This window comes from Megalopta genalis, chromosome 2, assembly GCF_051020955.1.
Source record: "Megalopta genalis isolate 19385.01 chromosome 2, iyMegGena1_principal, whole genome shotgun sequence".
NCBI lineage: Eukaryota > Metazoa > Arthropoda > Insecta > Hymenoptera > Halictidae > Megalopta > Megalopta genalis.
This window is the reverse complement of record NC_135014.1, coordinates 2,769,692-2,792,936: the sequence shown is the minus strand read 5'-3', so window position 1 is coordinate 2,792,936 and position 23,245 is coordinate 2,769,692. Positions and strand designations below refer to the sequence as shown.

Genomic DNA, 23,245 nt, shown 5'->3' with positions numbered 1-23,245 from the left:
TCTCAATTAAAGCTTGAAACCTCTACTTTGAGACACTATACTACGAATTTTAAGTTTGATGCACCCTCGCCGCTGTAATCGTCTAAATGCGAGGCCATGCTTGTCACATCGAAAATTCCGAAATTTGACGAAACGGTTTCATTTCAATAATATAATATCAAATGTTGTACACTATAAATACGTTGCAACTATAAAAACGAGTCGCGAGACTCGAATAAAACATCAAAAAAAAAGATTCAAGTCAAAAGAGACCAATTCGAGAAGAGTTATCGCGTTTTAGAAGCTGAACGAATCCTTTTCGCCGGAGGCGGTAATAACAAAATATGGCGAATAAATACAAGATATATATAATAAGACCGCCTATTCGACGGGGGCCGAATTTTAATAATGATTCGCGGCGATCTCATGGCCGAGGGTAATGTGCATCGGCTAATGGAATGCTCGTTGCAAGCGAGCGCGCGCGCGCGTGCGGCCACGTTAAATATTCGAAGTGCGTCGATTTATCAGAGAAATCGTTCGCGGCGCGTACGAGACGTTGCGATATCGAGCGATCGCGACCGCCTCTCTCTCGTGCACCTAATTACCGGCAAACTAATTGAAATATCCGACGCCGGCGACCGTCGTCCGACAGCGGGACGGTTTTTCTCTTCTTTGCCGCGTTAGTTTCTTGTTTGCGCGCGTAATCGGCGCGCACCAACGGCCGAGCCGGAAACGAGTCGGCGGGATTTCGCTAACGGTGTCCACGCCGTGGGAATTAAAAGAGTTTTTACGGGCCGTCTCGGCCCGCCGGAACGTAATCGGCGACGATTACGCTAATCGTATCACGCATATTCCGCGCGCGGCCGCGCAACGAGCAATTTCTGTCATCGACGGGACGCCCAATCGGAGGCGTGACTAATTAACGTGCTCCCTCTCTCCCTCTCTCTCTCTCTCTCTCTCTCTCTCTCTGTCTCTCTCTCTGTCACTCTGTCTTTCTCGCTCTCCGGCGAGCAACTTTGTCGCCTCGATTATCTCCGGCCGCTTATCCGGCTTGTAACGAGGTTGATAATCGAGAAATTCTTGCTCGAGCACGATCCCTATCGACCGTCTTTGCAAACACGCTCGTTTATTAATCCCGGCCGCCGATTATCCAGTTGTTCCCTTTCTGTTTTCGTAGACCTGTCGATGAATAGTCGCTCGCCTCCTCTCCGGACCGGGCGCAGAAGAGAAAGCGACGCTTCGGACGCGCCGTAAATTAACGCGATCGCTACCGGTGTCATATATACATATGTACATGTATTATCTGTATATGTATTTCTGGCTGTCGTCAATCCCGGAGGAAGACGTTTCCGAACTTTACGGTCGGTTTTACAAGTCGCCGCCGCGTTTACGAGTCGGCTGTACTTATGTAAAGCAGACGGCCCGGTTTTACAAACGTCGATGCCGATTTTACGACTGTTTCGACACCTCCGATTTGCTTTGCGCGAGATTCCGGATGCCGCGCCAGAAGAAGTCTTCTGTCGTACACTTTGCCCCGCGAACAACCTCTCTGAACAGCTCGCAATATTCGCGTTTCTACGGTTTTGACACGCTGTGTTCACGATTATTCCGAATTTTTCTGCGCGGAGGACCTCTCGTCGATTCTAATGCTCCTCGCGGCGTGCCGGCGTGCTTCTCGCTCGAAGCGCGACAAGTCTGCGGGAAAAGATCGTAGGTGAAATTTTAATAGATCGTTGGAAAGAGGAGACTTCGATCTTCACGTTCGCGGTAGTTTCGATCGCCGGAAAAATTTGCTTACGTCCGTGGAGGCGTTCGAAGTTCAAATACAGTCGCGAGGTTTACGAAAAATCAGCGGCTCGTTCTTACTCCCTAGAAAAGATGAATAAATTTTTGTTTCGAAATCGAAGTATGTGGCGCGAAAGCTGGGACTTCGAGCTTTAAAACGAGCCTAATTGGGCAGCCTTGCGATTTTTTCTGCGCGGAAAACCTCTCGTCGATTCTAATCGTCCTCGCGGCGTGCCGGCGCGCTGCTTGCTCGAAGCGCGACGGGTCTGCGGGAAAAAATCGTAGGTGAACTTTTAATAGATCGTTATAAAGAGGAGACTTCGATCTTTACGCTCGCGGTAGTTTCAATCGACGGAAAAATTTGCTCATGTCCGTAGAGGCGTTCGAAGTTGAAATACAGTCGCGAGGTTTACGAAAAATCAGCGGCTCATTCTTACTCGCTGGCAAAAGTGAATAAATTTTTGTTTCAAAATCAAAGTATGTGGCACGAAAGCTGAGACTTCGAGCTTTAAAACGAGCCTAATTGGGTAGCCTAGCGATTTTTTCTCGCGAAGTTACGACGATTCGAATATCGTCAATTTCTTTTGGGGAAAGGTGCATAAGATCGAGTGTAAGGTCGATATCGGTCGCATAAGTGCATTCGCCGCATCAGTCCCTAACTCGGCGGGGCCTCGGCTGCGATCTAAAGTCCGTGGCAACGGCCGGGACGAGGCCCGTGGCCTTCGACGGTCGTTAAAGGATTCCCAAGATCCTCTCGAAGAGGACTAACGCGGGGTCCTCCGCGGAGTAATTAAGCGGAGAGAGCCGGCCAAGGGTTCCGCCGCGAATTAATGAGTGCAGATTTAACACCGGCGTTTGCCTAGTGGCCTGCCCGCGATAAAATAATGCCTATTGGCCGCGGCCCGCCGTTCATTTCCGCGGACTTTTACCCGGAAACGGGAACAGCGTTGCGGGACTCGTTCGTCTCGCGGCGAACGATTCAATGGGACCATCGTGTGCTCTGCGATTAAAGCCCGATGAAAGTGACTCTAACGACCAACTGGGTCGCAATTAGCGCTCGAAGAAGCGCCTTCGAAAAGCGTGCCGAAAGCAGAATGCAAATCTGGTTTTCGTGCTGGCGTAACAAGCTTCTGGATTTCGTTGGGAGTGCGACGAAATTAATTAATTAAGTGATTGATCTTCAGTGCTAAAGTGAGAAATTATGCTAGAAGAAACATCTGATTTTTATGCTATTTTTATGGTATAGTTATACTTATATTTGTTAGATTGTTTGCTAGAAGAAATATGTGATTTTTATGCTATTTTTATGGCATATTTGTACTTATATTTGTTAGATTGTTTGCTAGAAGAAACATTTGCGTTTTATGCTATTTTTATGGCATATTTTTACTTATATTTGTTTGTATTGTTTGCTAGAAGAAACATTTGCTTTTTATACCATTTTTATGGTATATTTTTACTTATGTTTGTTACATTGTTTCCTAGATTTTCATGCTTTTTATGCTATTTTCATGACATATATTTTTACTTATATTATATTTGTTTTTTAACCAGTAAATATAAATTCTGTCATATATATAACTAATACCGTTTTACAGCATTTTCTACATTGTATTATGTTCATAATTTTTCTATAGCGTGTCACACAATGACATAAATTTTACTAAATTTCGTCGGACAGACCGTAACATATGAAACAAATTAGTGCAAACGATATTACATATTTTTATTATACGAATGTCATTTCGATAATCTCGTTCGTTAAATTAATTAAAATTATACTAACTAATTGAATTAACCCTTTACAGTCGAAGCTATTTAAATTCGAAATCCAAGACACGATTTCTGATCTACAGTATTTCTATTTTACATAATTAATTGCGATTTATGCGATTTATTTATGAAATTCAGCCTACTAGCAAGTACAATGCAATTTTAACAGTTTCTTTTCTCAATATAAACGAGTATGACGCTCTTACAATGATTTAGAAAAATAGTACACCAATTTTTAATGACGCCTCAGAGTCGCCACTCGATAGCAAAGGGTTAAAATAAAAACAAAAATCAACTAGTTAAAACGATGAGATATACGAGCGAAAGCGTGTCGAAGATAAACACAAAAATCCATTAAAAATAGCAATAGTACACCAACTCCTAGTGACGCATCGGAGACGCCACTCGATAGCAAAGGGTTAAAATAAAAACAAAAATCAACTAGATAAAACGATGAGATATACGAGCGAAAGCGTGTCGAAGATAAACACAAAAATCCATTAAAAATAGCAATAGTACACCAACTCCTAGTGGCGCCTCGGAGTCGCCACTCGATAGCAAAGGGTTAAAATAAAAACAAAAATCAACTAATTAAAACGATGCGATAGACGAGCGAAAGCGCGTCGAAAATAAACGCAAAGAACCAAGAAAAATCGCACAAAAATCCGCGGTCGCGCCATACGGAACGCGACGCGTGAAATCGGCGAAATGCTTCGTGAAACCGCAGCAACCCCTTCGCGGACAATTTAAGGAGCGCCGTGCGCAGTTTATCGTGTCCGCGGGATTTTAATTTCGCGGGCCGATTCGTCGGAGGCGTGCATCTCTCGGCAATCATCTCTCGGTGTTCGATTTACCTGTCCGTGTGCGCCGGTTCCCCTGTGTGCACCCGGGGCCCCGACTCATTACGGTGAGTCACGACTAGCTTGACTCCCTTAATCGAAGGTTAAATCGTGCCGCATGGCTCGGCCGCGCTCGATGTCTGTATTTTATTAACACTCCGTGAACGCTCTCCGAGGCGAGAGAAAGAAAAGCGCCGTGGAAGAGAGCGTGTGCGTGTGTGTATGTGTGAACGCGTGTGCGCGCGCGCGCGCGGCTCGCTCGCCCGCGCTCGGCAAGAGCCGAGGCCGAAGCCGCGGCCGGCTTCCTCCGTGTCACCAGCGATTATTGCTTCTGGAAGGATTATGGATCGTACCGCGGTATTTTATATCGGCCGCGTCTTCGCGATTCCAGCAGGATTTATCGCGCCGCCATAAATAATCGGGGCCCTCCTCGATCCGATCCTCTAATTGCCGGCCGATCACTTTGCCCGGCCGCCGTGCCGGTGACCCCCGGGACAGGTAGACAATACCGTTTCATTCCGGCTGTTTTTCTCCGTTCTTTTTTTGATTTACCGAGGCCGTCCGTGGCCTCGGTTATACAGCAAACGGTTCCCGAATGATTAGTGGGCAAGATGAGATTTTTGGCTCGCCGGGATTTGTTCTACCGGAGACGGATAGCCGCGCGATTTATTCGTCGCGGCGCGTCGCGTCGCTTCCTTCCTTCCTTTTTCCGCCTGATAGATTCGTCGGAAATTACCCTCCGGTTAACCCGCCGCGGTTAATTTCACGGGCGTAGACGATGATTCGACGTCGCGTATGGCGAACGCAGAGGAGAACTCGCTTTTGCGAAACGCTGTGAATTCGATGTAGAGACGAAGGTGGCTCGAACTTTGGCACGTAGCGCTTTGATCGTGGCGTTGATCGTGATTGGATTGTTATGTGATTGTGATTATTATTAGATCGGTAGAATCATAATTCGAGATGTATATACAGGATGTCCCAAAAATGTATCGCAATCTGGAAATGGGGGGATCCTGAGGTCATTTGAAGCAACTTTTTCCTGAGCGAAAATGCGATCCGCGGCCCCGTTTACGAGTTATCGACGAAAAACAGTGACCAATGAGAGATTGCGTACGGCTGACGCCCCGCCCTCGCGACCACTGCCGCTGCGTCATACAGTCGATGCGACGCGGCATTGGTCTCAAGGGCGGAGCGCCGGCCGCACTCGCTTCCCGATTGGTCAGTGTTTTTTGTTAATAACTCGTAAACAAAGCCGCGGATTGCATTTTCGCTAAGGAAAAATTTACTTCAAATGACTTCAGGACCCCCCCATTTCCGTATTACGAGACATTTCACCCTGTATTTCTACGAGGAAATGATGTGCGGAGATACGCTTCAGGAAGGAATTCCTTTGTGCCTGCCATGCGAAAGCGTCGAAACAAGAGTACAGTAAATTCTTCTTAATTGATGCTCAGATCGTACTGTTGAAGATATTCTTCTTTTTTTTTTGATATCATTCGTATCGGTAAATTTTCCGGAACAAGAATAAATGGAAGACACGTATTTCGAATTACAGTACGATATAAGTGGACGCGACGAGGTAACTGATAAAACGATATTAAAACGTGAAACATGAATATTGAAATACTTTGATTGCGTAAAATCACAAATCATTTACTGGTTACTCGCTATTAATAATTGTTGTGTCAGGTTCCAAAATAATGTTCACATCATCGAACCTGTTTATTTATATTATATATATATTTATGTTTAAATACTGTTGAAAATGTAATTGTTGCATGAGTCGCAACATTCAATTATACATGCATAAAATGCAATGATGCAATATTGAAATATTGTAGATCAGAATTCTGAGTTTAAACATAACAACAAGCCAGATCCATGATGCATTAAATATAATAATGTTATTAGTTAATATATGTATAAATTAATATAAACTATTAATATTATTTTACTTATTAATATAAATAAAAATATAAATCGCGTAATTCGATCGTTCTATCGTCGTAGTGTAAAAATACACAAAAATAGACAATTTGCGAAGAGGAGATACGATTATTCGAGTCTCGAGGTTTATTTTTATAGTTATAAAGTGTCCACAATTATAAAACTGAGCCGCGAGACCCGAATTAATCGTATCTCCTCTTCCCAAATTGTCCTATTTAGTGGACAATCTGAGCGTCAGTAAGGGAGACATTACTGTAATCGTATCTGCTTTCCCAAACTGTCCATTTTTGTGCCCAATCCGAGCGTCAATTAGGAAGAATTTAAGAGAAACAAAAACTGTCGCAAACGAACAAACATCCTAAAGAACGAAGAAACGCTGAACAACGCGGTCGCAAAAAAAGAATCATAGCGCAAAAGGTCAAAGTGCTCACAACCGTCTCGATAGCGCAGAAGATCCCCGAATCCTCGGCTGAAAGGTAACCCATTCTGCCGCCCAATCGATCACTCGATCTCCTCTCGCGATTACCAAGGGATACGTTCGCGGTCGATCCTCGGTCTGATCGGTAACGCGTCGCGTTACAGGGCCCGCTCGCGGGCCCTATTCGAGGATCGGTAACGTATCCGAAGGGCCGCAGCCTCTCGGTCCCGGTCGCCAGATCGTGCTGCATGTGCGAGAAGTCCGATGGGCCCCTCCGATCGTGGCCTGCCTTATCGGCGCCGCAGTTAGCGCGAACGGAGCGTAGTAACCGGGCCCCCGGACGGGGCCAGCGGGAAACCGGTTTCGGCCGCGGGCGTGCACGGCAGATCTCTCGGCGTAGATTTGAATTTCACCGCAAACAGCGGGCCCTCTTCCTCCTTCCCCGGGCCTTTCTCCGGCGCGGCGTGGCGTGGCGCAGCGGCTCTCGGGGCCTGAAACGAAAGGCGAAGGGTAGAAGCGCTTCCTCGTGCACCGGGCCCCGGCGTCTCCGTTCGGGCCGCGTCGGTCTTACGCGTCTCTCTCGGAACGATTACACGGTCCTCGACCGGGAATATCGTCGACGCGACGGGCCCCACTCCCCCCTCCGTCCGGCCTGAAGTCTCTATCTGCCCGCGGATTTATTGTAATCGGGCCCCGTCGCGCGAGATACGATTTCCACGGCGCAACAGGGCCTTCCAGTTAACTGTACTCCCGTGGATTTTTGCGGCGGGACGAGTCCTCGTTGCTGGAACGAGCTGCCCCGAGAGAGAGAGAGAGAGAGAGAGAGAGAGAGAGAGAGAGACCGGGCCCCGGGCCCCGTCATATGGTTCCGTTTACGTGTTCCTAAACGCGCACGCCGACTCGTCCGATTTGCACCTTCTTCGCGGACCCCGGCGGACCCCGGGGATCCCCGCGTTTACGGCGCCCGACCGTTCAGGGAATACCGGGAAATCTGTCCTCTTCTTAATGGATATTTATGGGACTTTTATTTCAGCCCGACTGGAGGGATTTCTTCGGGCGAGAGAGACGCTTTTCAGGACGAAGCTACGATCTTGCAATTAGCAGGGCCTCTTCGCGGTTTACGGCCGCTCCGTGGAATACTAGGATCGCGTCCTGCTGCGTCCATTGCGAGCTTTTGTTTAATTATTTCGATACTGCGTCCACGTTGTCGGTCTCCTCGGATCTTCGTTAATGCTGTTATTTATTGATATTTTTGCTTCGCTGGCGATTTAGAGCTTTATCGAGCTATTCGATGTTGAAGAGATAATAATATTGAAATCAGGAGAATAGTTATACCTTCATAATTATGATATTAATTATGTCAATTCCTTCTTTTATCGATGAACTATGAAATCCAAACTTGTTGTACATCGAAGTCAATTGATCATCGATGATATCGAAGACACGAATATCCTGAATTCAATGATTTTTATTTGATTCCTGTGCAATTGAAAATATTGAAAATTTAACCTTGATATTCTTCCTTTGCTGACGATTTAGAGCTTCATCGAGCTATTCGTTGTTGAAGAGATAATAATATTGAAATCAGGAGAATAATTATCCATAATTATGATATTAATTATCTGAACTCCTACTTTTATCGATAAACTATGAAATCCATGAATATCCTGAATTCAATGATTTTTATTTGATTCCTGTGCAATTGAAAATATTGAAAATTTAACCTTGATATTCTTCCTTTGCTGACGATTCAGAGCTTCATCGAGCTATTCGTTGTTGAAGAGATAATAATATTGAAATCAGGTGAACAATTACCTGCATAGTTATGATATTAATTATTTGAATTCCTACTGTTATCGATGAACTATGAAATCCAACTTGTACATCGAAGTCAATTGGTCATCGATGATATCGAGGACACGAATATCCTGAATTCAATGATTTTTATTTGATTCCTGTGCAATTGAAAATATTGAAAATTTAACCTTGATATTCTTCCTTTGCTGACGATTTAGAGCTTCATCGAGCTATTCGTTGTTGAAGAGATAATAATATTGAAATCAGGAGAATATATATATATATATATATATATATATATATATATATATATATATATAATTATCCATAATTATGATATTAATTATCTGAATTCCTACTTTTATCGATAAACTATGAAATCCACGAATATCCTGAATTCAATGATTTTTATTTGATTCCCCCGTGTAATTGAAAATATTGAAGATTTCAATCGGTTTCGATCACCGAAGAAGAAAAATGCAAGTGCAATCGTGAAAGCGAAAATTTAAATCACGTTTCATGACAACGTTCTCTGGGATAATTAATCTGTGTGATAATGAAATGAACTATCGAATCACTGTGTTATACTATATTATCAGATTTTATGCATTTATATATGGCAGAACTGACAACGATTAGGTGAAATACAAGCGTATTAAACTTTCGCAAGAATTTAAGAATATTGTTATATTATTTTTTAAACATCGATATTTAAAAAACGACGAAGAAAAGGACTTCGTTATCGAAATCAAAACGACTGATCTCCGGCCTTTTATTTTACAATTCCTGACACTAGAAATATATTTTTGTCGGAAATCTTTACACGAACGTCTTCGGTGAAGAAAATATTACAATAAAAATCGTAGAGAGTTCGAATAAATCCGACCTTGTCGTTGTTATAAAAAGTCATTCGAGAAAATATTACACTAAAAATCGTAGAAAATTCGAATAAACCCAATCATATCGTTGCTATAAAACAATACATAAAATATATCACAATATATAACAACGTTCCAGCGTTAAACAAACGCAATCTTGCCATTGTCACGAAACAATGTGCACATAAGTCGCGTTTAGATCTCGGCGGTTCCGCCGCGAAGCGATGCATCGAAATTTCGTAGCTGCGTCGTAGCCCGGCGATTTTGGTGAATGACGTCGATGCAGTTAGCGCGGTTGATGCATCGTTCGGCCGACGCGGCCGAGCAGAGATTGTTCGGTGAAGGGTTTCGGCGGCTGACTCGATGCGAGAGACACGCTCTTAAAATCTCACACGCGACAGGTGCACCGACGGCCACGCTGGGAGGGCCGACGCGTCCTCGAAATTCGGGTTCTCACACGTTTCGAGCATGCGCTCGTTAATCAACCGTGCTCTGCCCTTCGGAGTAACCTCCTTGCCGGCTGATCCCTGCGACGAGAACCTACTTACTTAAACGCTCTGTGTGCACGGCGAGGCTGCCTCGATCAATCCGCGCGGGCCACATGTCAACCGTATAATCTTCCGCGTGTTTCCGACCCAACGAACCAACGAACCAACCAACCCATCGTGTCCTGTATTATTAATCCGTCTTTTTCTTCGCCGCAAATAGGCGATAGCTGGAACCGTATGCGGAGAGTGTTTCGGGTTCGTTGCAAAAATGTCTCGCAATCCGGAAATGGCGGGTTCCTCGGGTCATTCGAAGCAACTTCTTCCTTCACAAAAATTTTCTCCGAGGCGCCGTTACCGAGTTATTAACGAAAAACAGTGGCCAATAAGAATCGAGTACGGCTGACGCGAGGCGGCCCAGTTCCGCTCATTGGCTCGGTCGCCTCGCGCCAGCCGAGCTCGCCTCTCATTGGTCACTGTTTTTCGTTGATAACTCGTTAACGGTGCCTCGGAGAACATTTTTGTAAAGGAAAAAGTTACTTCGAATGACTCAAAGAACCCGCTACTTTTGGATCGCGAGACATTTTTGGAACACCCTGGAAATCGTCCTTAATCCGTTCGTGAATGAGAGAGAGAATTTCGAAAAATTTTCGACGTCTTCTCTTTTTATTAATCGAACCATAAATTCAGTTCGAATTTAGGCAGAAGGCGGACGAATGTTTATATTTGTAGCTCTCTGTTGAAAAATGGCAGATCGGATCGTTGTCTAAGCAATTTGTTTAGTGTGCTGTGGGTGTTATGCATTTGTGTACATGTGTGTGTGTGTGCATTCGGCTACACTTTTATTTGTACACTCGTATTTATACACTTTTAACATCGAAATATAAATTCAACATTTTTCAATTTTATAGTCTTATAGCTTTTTCAATTCACTTTTGCAAATTTATAATAATGATAATTTTATTTTACTCACGGTTTCCTCAAAGTTTTCGTGGTCCAGTCAATTGGGTGCTCCTTTTTGGACCCAGGAAGCTCGTAGATGATTGCTTCAAGCTTTCTCTAGACTAATTTAAATTGTCCTTTGAACGTTTATGTGGATTTCCCGGCTGCCAAAGTTGCAGATTCACCGAGACAGACTTAGATACCAAAGGAGACATCTTCTCAGTTCTAGGAATTTCACAGAGTATGCATAAAGATCGAGTCTCATAAAGGAATTTCAATAAAGATTACATTTATCATATCTGTTGAAAAATGGCCAATCAGATCTGGTCATTATGTAAACAATTTATTTAGTATGCTGTGGACGTTACGCACTTGTATTGTAACTGAGTGCTGTAAGAAAATGATCGTAACTGTAAGAATATTAGAAAATGCATTATGATTAGACCGCAGATTCGCATAATAGCAAGACACAGCCTATGAAGGCCTGCTTTCAAACTTACCGGAGCCATAGTTTATAGTTTCATCTAGCTGCACTTAAAAAAATTGGCTGCATCGCGTTGCACTTTTTTCAGCTATAACCATTTTTGTGAGTCAACTTACGGGAAACTGTCTCGCGAGAGTATCTAAGACAGAATAACTTTCTAAAAATCGTGCCAAATTGCTTACATTGTTTTTCTCAGATGTTACAAAAAACACTTTATCAGGCAATGTCGAAAATTATTTTGAAAAGAATGAAATTCGTTAGATCGACATAAATGTTTCAATTTTTGGTTTTCTATTTTCGGGGTCTCGTGACAGTCGATACCGTTTAGCTAGAAAAAAAGTGTTTCTTATTATTAAAGGAAACTTGAATAGCTTAACAGTTAATTAATGATTATTTATTTAGTTTACGATAATTGTAATAATTACGTTCAATTAAACGGGGAACAAAGCGGCGCCGCCGAGAGTTCGAAAATGGCGGTGGCTTACTAAACAAAGAAGTGTTCCTTATTGTTAAAGAAAACTTGAATAGTTTACCAGTTAATTAACAATCATTTACTTAATTTACAATAATTACAATAATTACGTTCAATTAAACGGGGAACAAAGCGGCGCCGCCGAGAGTTCGAAGATGGCGGTGGCTTACTGGAAAACAAAGTTCGGGACAGTGGCCCCTGTAACCTCGAGGAGTTATTATACCACGCATCTCGCACCCTCGAGACCCGGGAGACGCGAGCCAGCACCAAATCTCTTCTACGGCGCAGCAACGAGGCGAGTTTAATCTCCGCATAATCGCGGCTCGGAGAGGCCGAGCAGGTAGCGCCGGAGTGGGGGGCTTTAGAGTTGGGTCCGGTAGTGGTCGTCGGCCCCTGGGTTCAGACCTACCTACCTTTCCTCTTCTTCCCAGCGGTCCTACTCTCGCGGAGGGTCGTAGGAGGCCCCGTGGAGTGGGACCTCGACGCGCTCGCTCCGGGACAGGGGCGAGGCGGCGGAAGGGGGGAGGCCCGAGCAGGCTAGAAGTAGCGGTGGCAGTCCTCCGCGCAGCGGGTTCTCGAGCAACTGGGCCTTGCTAGACCCGGCAACCGTAGAACTTGAAATCACTCCGGGCTCGGTCGCTTGGTAATGTCTTCCGAAGCCTGGCGAGCTCGGAGTTCGGAGCTTCTTCTCGCAATTTTTCCTTGGAAATCTTTGGATTGTTTTGTTTTTCCTGAAGTTTTTGTAGGCTGGTCAAATGGGTGCATCTTTTGGGACTCAGAGAGCTCGTAGGTGATGGCCTTCAGCTTCCTCTAGGTTAAATTATATTGTCTGACAGACGCATAGAGAATTGACACTAGGTTTACGGAACCGAAAATGACAGGTCGCTAATTTGTTCATTTACGATGGTTCAGATTCTAAAGATATTTAGAATTATTATTTATGTTCCCACGGGATAACGATGGCTTCCCGAGGGTGTCACTATTTTTGGCAAGGGCTAGCAAGGATAAATATGGATAAACACGTGTGTGAATTATACTGAATTTCAAATTACAGAAAATACAAAAATCAATATAGCAAGTGGTTTTTTATTTGTCACCCGATATGATTTAATCGTGAGGGCATGTCCAACTATAATAATGTACTTTGTCTTTTCTAATCGTTATTGTTTTTATCAAGTCGAATCGTATTAGTTGACGCAAACATCTCATAAAGGGAGAACGTATTTTATTGCTTCTTTTAATTAAATAAAAGTTCTAATTGAAAGTTCAAGTAGTGAAAAGTATTGAAACTATTCCCATAACTAAATATAATTCAATAAATCGTGGCACACGAAGTGAACGTAAGTTAGGCTAAAGTAAAATAAAATAGAATAAAAGTGAAATAAAATAGGCCAAAATATTGTAGTAATAAATTAAATAATAAAGTAATGAATTAATTATAAATTACTAATTAATAAAATTATTAAATATATTATAATAATTATATTAAATACGTATATAATATAATATAATTATTAAATATATTATAATAATTATATTAAATACGTATATAATATAATATAATAAATTATATTATAATCATTAATGTGTAACTAATTACTTAATTAAATTAAGTAATAAATTAAGACAATGTACTATCGATATTGATGGACCAGAATGTTGCATTAAATATTAAGAATATCACAATATCGTTAAAAATCAGAATAAACGTCTGATTGTCACTTTTACTAATTAATATAAAACAGTTGCTTCTACTGTATCGTAAATCTCCATAAATCTAATCAAGACCTGCTCAGGTTCATTGATCAGAGGATACAGTTCGGATTGGTGTATCTTCAGGGAATGAAGTTCGCGGCACATTGCTTTATTGATTAGTAGATGCCGTCTGGATAGGCGGATCTTTGGGGAATGAAGTCTACAACATACGTCGCTTTATTGATTAACAGACGAGGCCTAGATTGGTAGATCTTTGGGGAATGAGGTATACATACATGATATACATACATTGCTTTATCGATTAGTAGATGTAGCCGAGCTGGATTATGAAGAAAAGGTCCACAGGACAAACAGTTAATCTTAAGTGTCCCTCGAAGGTTCTCAGATTACTAGGTCCTCAGACTGCTGACAATTTAGTTCTATCAAGATACACATTTACTCGCGACTGCCCTGAAGTTTTCGTAAACTGATCAACTGGGAGCATCTTTTCGAACCCAGAAGGCTCGTAGATGACCGCCTTCAGCTTCCTCTAGGTCAACTTAAGTTGCCCTTCGAACGTCTTCGAGGCTGCTAAAGCTGCAGATTCACCGAGATAGACTTAGATACCAAAGGATACCAAAGGAGATGTCTTCTTAGCACTAGGAATCTCACAGAGTATGCTCCCAGGCCTCAACTTCTCCTAAATGAACCTAATTTGCTTTCAACAAGCTCCAACCCTTCCCCAAGTAAGCGTCTTGACAAAGATGCTGCATCCATCGAGCCTTGACCAAAAAATAAAGATTAAAAATAACCAAATAACCTTGGCATAATCTTGATATAACCTTGACATAACCCAAAGTATCAATGGTATTTCGAAGATGTTGACGCGGAATGGTCATCGCTTAGGACCTGGTCCGTTGAGTTAGGTCGATTATTGTAAAAGCAGCGAGATCGCTCGCGAGATCGTCGACGACGACGGCGGCATTGTTTACGACGCAGGTCGAAGCCGGGTCCCCGGCCATCTTGGATCTCTGCCGGCGCAGTAGATGAAAATTATAAGGCGGAACACGCTTCGGGACGTCCGTGCAGGATCTTCCCGTGATCGGACGGCCGCACAGTGGAGCGAACCGGTGAAATGTTGGACATTCGTAAATTTCTGTTAAACAAGAGAAGTGATATCACTTTTCATTGCAATTCTTGTTCGTATATCTTATAAATTTTGTCTAGAAAGAGGCAAAGAGGCTGCAACCGAAGAGGTTGCAGCATTAATTCATGCAATTATTAATGTCATTTTTATAATTACGCATGATTTCAGGAAGCGATCGAACGAAAACTTAAATTGCATAAAAAAGTGCAGTTAACAGAAGAAAATACAGACAGTTTTATAGAAAACTGACTATATTTTGCTGCTATGTATTTGCTTACGGTCTTAGGCGACTTTTTATAATTGCATAAAATTGTGACAATACTGAAAATTGTGAAAAAAGATTTCTTTCCTACCCTAAGATTTATTTCTGTTTTTTTTCGACATGATCACAAGTAAAACAGTTCAAGATGCGAGATAGAAACGTTGGACTTGAAATTTAAAGAATACAGTAATGTCTCTCTAATCGACGCTCAGATTGTCCATAAAAATGGACAATTTGGGAAGAGGAGATACGATTATTCGAGCCTTGTAGCTTGTTTTCTACAGTTGTTGACGATTCGTACCACAGATTGGAGAACATGCAAGGGTTACTATAAACTGCTGTAACTTTGCGAGAAAAAATCGCAGCCGAGTTTCTTTTTCTTTAAATTAAAGGGAAAAGATCGAACTTCGTTCTGCCGCAAACGGCATCTCGAAGAAAAATTGTCCAAAGTCCGTGCGATTCGTCGAACTCGACGATACGACGTATGACGTACAACGAACATGGCCTCGCATTTAAAGGGTTACAGTAACGAGGATGCGTGAAACATAAAATCCAGATACACTGTCCGAAAGTAGAGGTTTCGAACTTTAATTTAAAAAAAGAGTCATCGTCTCGAGGTGATTTTTCGCGGAGTTATCGTCGCTCGAAGTTGTCCTCTGTTAGAACTCGATATCTCTCTTCCAAGTGCAATAATGTCTCTCCAAGCAAGGCTCGAATAATCGAATCTTCTCTTCCCAAACTGTCCATTTTTCTGCACAATTCGAGCGTCGATTAGAGAGACATTACTGCATATATTTTACATATGCGACTATCATTAAACATCCTGAGACAATTACTCACAAAATGGAAAAGAAACTGTTGAACATAATTCCGAAATGCTAACACATTCTCGACGAAGGAAAATAATGATCAAGATTTTATATTCATGTTTATATTTCATTCTAATGTCCAATATCTCTGATAGAGCCATCCCACTGTGGTTCCCCCGGCCCTCCGATCATCCGCCACGATTTTCTCCGCCTACATTGCCGGTCGATCGGCGACCGATGGCCACCGTGGCCCGTCGTCGAAACGAGACCACCGTCTCGATCCTGTTTCGGCCGGTATCCGGTCCCCGGTCCGCAGTCGCGAGCCTCGTGGAAACCATTCATTGGCCATCCCGATGACGCGAATCGCGTGACGCTCGCGCCGGTTTGTAGCTGCTTTGTCGATCGGGATCGATCGGGATCGAGAACGATCCAGGCGCTGCTGCGCGATTGACCGCGCCACGGTTTTTGCCGCGGCCCGATCGATCGCGATTCTCCGCGGTCCGCGATCGAGGCTGTTGGGATCCGCGCGGCACGCAAGAACCGCCGCCAACAGCTGCGGAGAAACTGCTGCAATGTTTTAATCAGAGCCGCGAACATGCTGATCTGTTTGCTATTCTTTGCCGCGCCTTGCGCTGCAGACACGCTCTCGCCCCGGCGGTGCCGCGGCCGCCGCACGGAGCTGCGAGATTACAGTAGGCAATATGGCAAAAACGTGCTCCAATATGCCGCGAGTAACGCGGGCTTTCTGATTTTCTTCGGAGGAAACCGGTTCCGCCGGCGCCGCCTGACGGATCCACGGATCCAATGACAATGTTTTGGTCTGTTTTTGATAGAAGAAAGCTGCAATCTGTCGCGAAACTGGGTTTTACGTACCCAGAGGGTGGGTAGCCATTTTCTTTTTTTAAGAACGTAGTAGACTCGTGCGTCGTGTGTGTACGACGGAAACTACTGGGATCAGGTTTTCAGTCGGTTTCTGTACACTGATCCAGTTACTGTGTGCGTCGATTTCTGTATACGAATCTAATTACTGTGCTCCAATTATTGTACGCTGGTTTCGTTACTTTGCGTCGGTTTCTGGTCACTGATCCAGTTACTGTGTGTATTGATTTCTGTACACGGATCTAATTACTGTGATTTGATTATTGTACGCTGGTTTCGTTACTTTGCGTCGATTTCTGGTCACTGATCCAGTTACTGTGTGTGTCAATTTCTGTACACTTATCTAATTACTGTGCTTTAATTATTGTACGCTGGTTTTATTACTATGCGTCGATTTTTGTTCACTGATCCAGTTACTGTGCGTCGACTTCTGTACACGGATCTAATTACTGTGCTTCAATTATTGTACACTGGTTTTGTTACTATGCGTCGATTTTTGTTCACTGATCCAGTTACTGTGTGTAATTTCTGTACACTTATCTAATTACTGTGCTTTAATTATTGTACGCTGGTTTTATTACTATGCGTCGATTTTTTTTTCACTGATCCAGTTACTGTGCATCGACTTCTGTACACGGATCTAATTACTGTGCTTAAATTACTGTACACCGATTTCGTTACTATGCTTCAATTACTGTACATTGATCCAGTTACTGTGCGTCGACTTCTGCACACGGATCTAATTACTGTGCTTCAATTATTGTACGCTGGTTTTGTTACTTCGCCTCGATTTTTGTTCACTGATCCAGTTACTGTGTGTGTGTCGATTTCTGTACACTTATCTAATTACTGTGCTCCAATTATTGTACACTGGTTTCGTTACTTTGCGTCGATTTCTGGTCACTGATCCAGTTACTGTGCGTCGACTTCTGTTCACGGATCTAATAACTGTGCTTCAATTACTGTGATCAGTTCTAAATAAATAATCCTATAAGAAGACTGTAAAAACTGTAAAAAGATATTCCGTACTAAGTTATTTAGCATAATTTACGACGATCGTTCAAGAAAGAAAAGAATACGTGCATTTCACGGACCAAGAAAACGAGGTTAGATGTAATACGTGGTTTTCCACGGGAGGGCTCAGTAATCAGTGTACGCGTCGAAGAAGATGCGAAAAACTGAATCCAGTTCCAGCGCGCAGTAATAGAAACTAGACGTATCAATCATCGGACGTAAGACCTCGGTTATTGAATTGCTTTAAGTATAGCAAGATACATCTAAGAAGTCGATTATATTATCTCTTTTCTGTGATTTAGACTAGTTTTATAAATGCAATGTTTTGTTCTTTTGTTTTAAAAAGTATCATTTTTATATTTCATTCGCCTCTACTTGACAACCTGTTTCTTATGTTCTAACAAGATTATGCTGTAACAAGATCAAGCCAAAAACACATCAAACAATTATCGGAAATTTCGAAAAGTGGTTTACTCGTTTAACAGGTCTTAGGCAGTTAAAATTTCGATTCTGTTATGAAAGTTACAGATCGTGTCGACGTACAGTAATCAGGGCGACATTTATTTCGAAAGAGATAAAATCACCGATCGAATTTCCCATAGAAGAAATATTTTTAGAATCTCGGTAATGGCGGCCGAGAAGGAAATCTCCGAAACGGTGACGTAGCGAGTGGCGGTGGTCGCATCGCGAACCACCAGGTTTCGCCCATTGTTCGCGGAAGTATGGGGAAACGCGTCTCGCGGAGTTCCTGGAAAAAGGCACTCAGGAACTTTGGTGCGTCTCGTAGGATTCGGATACCACCCTCGGATTTCCAGCCCTGGCCGGCGTTTTAAACGGCGCGGCGCGGCGCGGCGCGGCGTGGCGCGACTATATGCGGCAGCCGCGACGAGCAGGAAACGTTCGAGCGACAACTGCCTGTAAATACGGCACTTTAAGTTCGCGGGCGTATGCCGGAGCGCGGAAGTTCGCGCAGGAAAGTTTCCCGCGGAACGAGCGTCGCCGCTAAATGAGTGACTGAGCGTGTGCGCGAACGCGGGGGTGTATTGTGAACGGCTCTCAAGAAATCGGATACTTCGCGGAATGATAAAGTCACTCGACACGCTCCGGGGTAGTGCGTCGGGTAATAATCTGCTCCCTTTTCTCTCTCCCCCTTTCGCTCTGTCTTCGTTTCTCTATCTTCTCTCTCTCTCTCTCTCTCTCTCTCTCTGGTTCTCTTTCTCTCTCTGATTCTCTCTCCCTCTTCGGTTCTCTCTATCCCTTTGATCCTCTCTCTATCTCTCTCTCTCTCCCCGGTTCTCTCTCTCTTCCTCTCTCTCACCGGTTCTATCTTCTCTCTCTCTCTTTCCCTCCGATTCTCTCTCTCTCTCTCTCTGGTTCTCTCTCTCTTTCTCTCTCTCTGGTTCTCTCTGACGCGCTCTTTCTCTCTCGCGCTAGTTCTCTCGCACTCTCTCGCGCACTGTCTCGCCCTCTCTCGCTCTCTCTCGCGCTCCTCTCTCGCTCTCTCTCTCCCTCTTTCCGGATCTCTCTCTCCGGTTATTTCTCTTTCTCTCTTTCCGGTTCTCTCTTTCTCTCTCGCGCGCGCGCTCTCTCTCGCTTCGATTCTCTTTCTCTCTTTCTCTCTTTCTTTCTCTCTTCCTCCGGTTCACTATCCTCACTTGCTCTTTCTCTCTTTCTGGTTCTCTCTCACTCCCCCTTCGATTCTCTCTCTCTCTCTTTCCGGTTCTCTCTCCCCCTTCAACTCTCTCTCTCTTTCCGGTTCTCTCTCTCCCTCCAATTCTCTCTCTCTCTCTCTCTCTGGTTTTCTCTCTCCCTCTGATCCCTTTTCTCTCTCTCTGGTTCTCTCTCTCTTTCCGATTCTCTCTCCCTCCGATTCTCTCTCTCTCTCTCTCTGGTTCTATATCTTCTCTTTCTCTCTCTCTTTTCGGTCTCTCTCTCTCTCTCTCTCTCTCTCTCTGGTTCCCTCTATTTTCTCTTTCTCTCTCTCTCTCTCTCTCTCTCTTTCCGGTCTTTCTCTCTCTCTCTGTCTCTGCTTTTCTATCTTCTAGCTTCTATCTTCTCTCTTGTCTCTTCTCTCTCCTTCTCTCTCTCCTTCCGCCCGCACCCGAGTATCTGCACTCTCCGCCGAGGCAGTCAATATCCCGTGGAAACTGTAGACTTGTACGTAATAATAGTTGGGCGTCTCGGCTATAGTCCGCGCGCGAAACTACACCGAAAATCGAAAACCGGGAAATACGGCGACGCGCGGCCCGGCGAAACGTGCACGCCCGGAAAATATCAGGCTCGATAACCTGGCTTGAATTTCGAATTTCCACGCGCTTAGGAAAATTCGGACTCGCAGCGCCGACGGGCAAGTGACCTCCACGTAAAAAGTTCGCCTTCGCATTCACGTTCGACGGCCGCCGAACATTAGAGTATTTTACCGGCTTCGTGCGCGACCACGGCCGGGCGTAAAACTTTATTTATAAACAACAGCGTCGGTTCCGCGGGACTTAATAACCGCGCCGGCGAAACCCCCCGCCGCATCCCGTCCCATCGTCCGCTGCATCATTATCCTCATTATCATAGGACGTAAGTTGCGCGCAGACGGCAGGATTTTATGCGTTTATAACAAACTGGATCCGTTAATCGGACGCGAGCGGACTTAATAACCCGGTCCGACCCGAGAAACGGATTTGTTTGACGAGCCGGCTCTTCTCCTGAAACTATTATGTACTTGGAACTTTTTCAATTACACCGCGAGAAACGTGTATACTGGGTGCACCAAAATGATTCTATCGGCGGAAAACGAGAGCGGTTCCAGGGTTCATTCGAGGTAACTTTTTCCTCGGCGAAAATGCGATCCGCGGATTTGTTTACGAATTACTAACGAAAAACAGTGACCGACGTCAGAGCTCTCGTCGCACGAGTGAACGCGCGCGGCCGACGCTCCGCCCTCGCGACCACTGGCGCCGCGTCAGACGGCCGGCGCGACGCGGCATTGGCCGCGAGGGCGGAGCCCCGGTCGCGCTCGCTCTCCGATTGGTCCGTGTTTTTCGTTGATAACTCGTGAACGAAGCCGCGGATCGCATTTCCGCAAAGGAAAAAGTTGCTTGAAATCACCTCGGGAATCCCTCGTTTCACGCTCGTACAATAATTTTCGATCACCCTGTACGTATTCGTCGTTCGAGCCGCGGCTACCGGCCATTCAAAATTCTCACGTCTTCGTCTCGAAAACGTTTCGACAAATTCGATCGGATTTTACGGTAAAACGGCGAGCACGCCGCGGTTGGTTGAAACACTGATTCCATTGCGTTGCGATTCAGTTGCATAATTCAAAGCTTTCGGTTCATTCGATTACTAATCGATTTGATCGCGAGTGCGATTGAAATACAATGCAACTCGAACAGGATCGTAATCGAACCGCTTTGTAATTATAATTCCCCGAGTAATTCGATTGGAATTCCGCCGGAACTCCGTGACGGTGGAACGTAAACGAAAACCGTGAATTTCGAGCGGCGGTTTCCTACGAACTACGGAAAGATATTATTGACCTGGGCGTTATTCCGGATGTTTCTTTATAGAATTCCACGGCCCTCGGAATAAGTGCGCGCGCGCACCTGGAATGCACTTTTACTTGGGCGTCCACGGGACGCCAAGAAGACGGAGACGTCCGTCCGGCGACTACGACGCCGCCTCGATTTCTCTTTTACGACGCGGGTTCGTTACTCGCCGCGTTAAGGGTTCGAAAAAAAAAGGAGACCGCGCGCCGGCCAATGACAATCGCGTCAGGGCACGGGGCCGGTTAATTAGAAAATCGCCTAGGGCCCCGAGAGCCGCGTAACGCTCGAGCACTCGATGTTCCTCTTTCATCCGCGCGCGGCTCCAGCGATTTCCGGCCGCGAACGGAGCGGAAATTCGGCGGAGGCTCGGCTCCAGTGACCCTTCGACGACCGATTTCTTGCCCCGCTGTCCCCGTTCGTCGCGAGGCATTGGAAAAGTAGGCTAATTCGGCGGAACCCCGGCTCGGTTTTTACGAACGCAGTCGCTCGCGTCCATTAACGTTGACCGCGCGCGCGCGCGCGCACGCGCTATCCGGCATAAATCATCGGGCTAGGGACCGCGCTAGATACCCCGCTGTAACGAGCAATTAGCAATAAGCCGACCTAACGGGCAATTATCTCTACGCGTCGGCTAACGTTCGGCTGCCGAAAACGAGCGGAGAGCGCGCGGACGCGCTGCAATTAGGCCCGTCCGACGCGTCTCTCCCCTCTTTCTCGCGCCGACGGTCCCCGACTTCTCAAATTGTTGAGGCGACGCGGATCCGCTTGGAAATGAAAGTCGTCCGGTGGAAATTAATCGGCCGTTTTGATCGAAACAGCGCGCTGGTGAATGTTCGAAAAATGTTCGTGGCTTTCGGCTTCTTTTTCGGGGACAGTGGACCTTTTTTTCGGACCGACTGTTGGAGAAACGCGCAGTCTTTTGGACATTTTTCTGGGAGAATATGGCGGAGCTTCTTTTTAAACGAGATATATTCGTTGATATTACGACAATGGCGCGATTGTTTTGGCAGTTCTTGCGAATGGAAGTGATGGAACTTCTATTTGAACAAGTGTAATTGTCCGAAAAATACGGGACCTTTTGGGGATGTTTTTAACACTTAATGTTAATTAAGTGTTAAATTTACACAATTACGATAATAATATACAATTATAATAATTTGCATAATTATTAATAATAATTTTTAACACTAATATTTAATTTAGCACTTCCCTGGGAAAATAATGGACCTTCTCTTTAATATCTTGCCGTATTATTTTCTTCGTGGTTACGATGATCAAAAATTTTTCGATCGTAATAATTTCTAAGAAGAAAGAAGATAATTTATATTATATTATATTATATATTATACTATATTATATTATATTATATTATATTATATATTATATTATATTATATTATATTATATTATATTATATTATATTATATTATATTATATTATATTATATTATATTATATTATATTATATTATATTATATTTATATTACATATAAAAAATCAGAATTAAATAACCCCTTGCCACACCATTTTCTTCATAGTTGCATTGATCAGAAGTTTTTCGTTTGTAATAATTTCTAAGAAAGGAAAAGATAATTTATATTATAAATTATTTCTGGGAAACAGAAATTCCCCTTTAAACTAAACAGCCTCGTAAACAACTTGAAAAAACCTTGACACGACGGCACATTTTTCAACCCTTCGCACTCGCGGCCAAATTAACGTAAAATTTAAAATAATTCTTCTGACTTCCATAAAATAGTTCTTCTTATTTCCATTTTATATAATATAGTGCATTTTGAACATACAAAATTGAATGCCGTGTCTCGTGCAATAGTTGCGCTTTCACCATTTCTCCAAATACAATCAAGCTTGATTACTAAAATTATTTTTAATCGTGCTGCAACAATTTCTAATGACATCTCGGAGTCGCCGCTCGAATGGGGGACTCGCAAAGGGTTAAACAAATCGGCGCATCGTGCTTGCAACAATAGCACAACATTACGCCGCTTGAGCGACAGATATAAACAAACGAAGAAGAAAAGAAACAAGAGGGACGACGCAACCACCAAAAACGATGAAAACAACCACCAAAAGTCGACGAAA

General features: G+C 44.0%; 1 protein-coding gene across 1 annotated transcript in view; it reads left to right on the top strand.

Annotated features, from left to right (window-relative positions):
* Positions 1–23,245, top strand: part of dachs (unconventional myosin-IXb-like dachs) — a 235,793-nt gene that overhangs the window by 123,796 nt on the left and 88,752 nt on the right. The gene's annotated exons all lie outside the window — the stretch shown is intronic.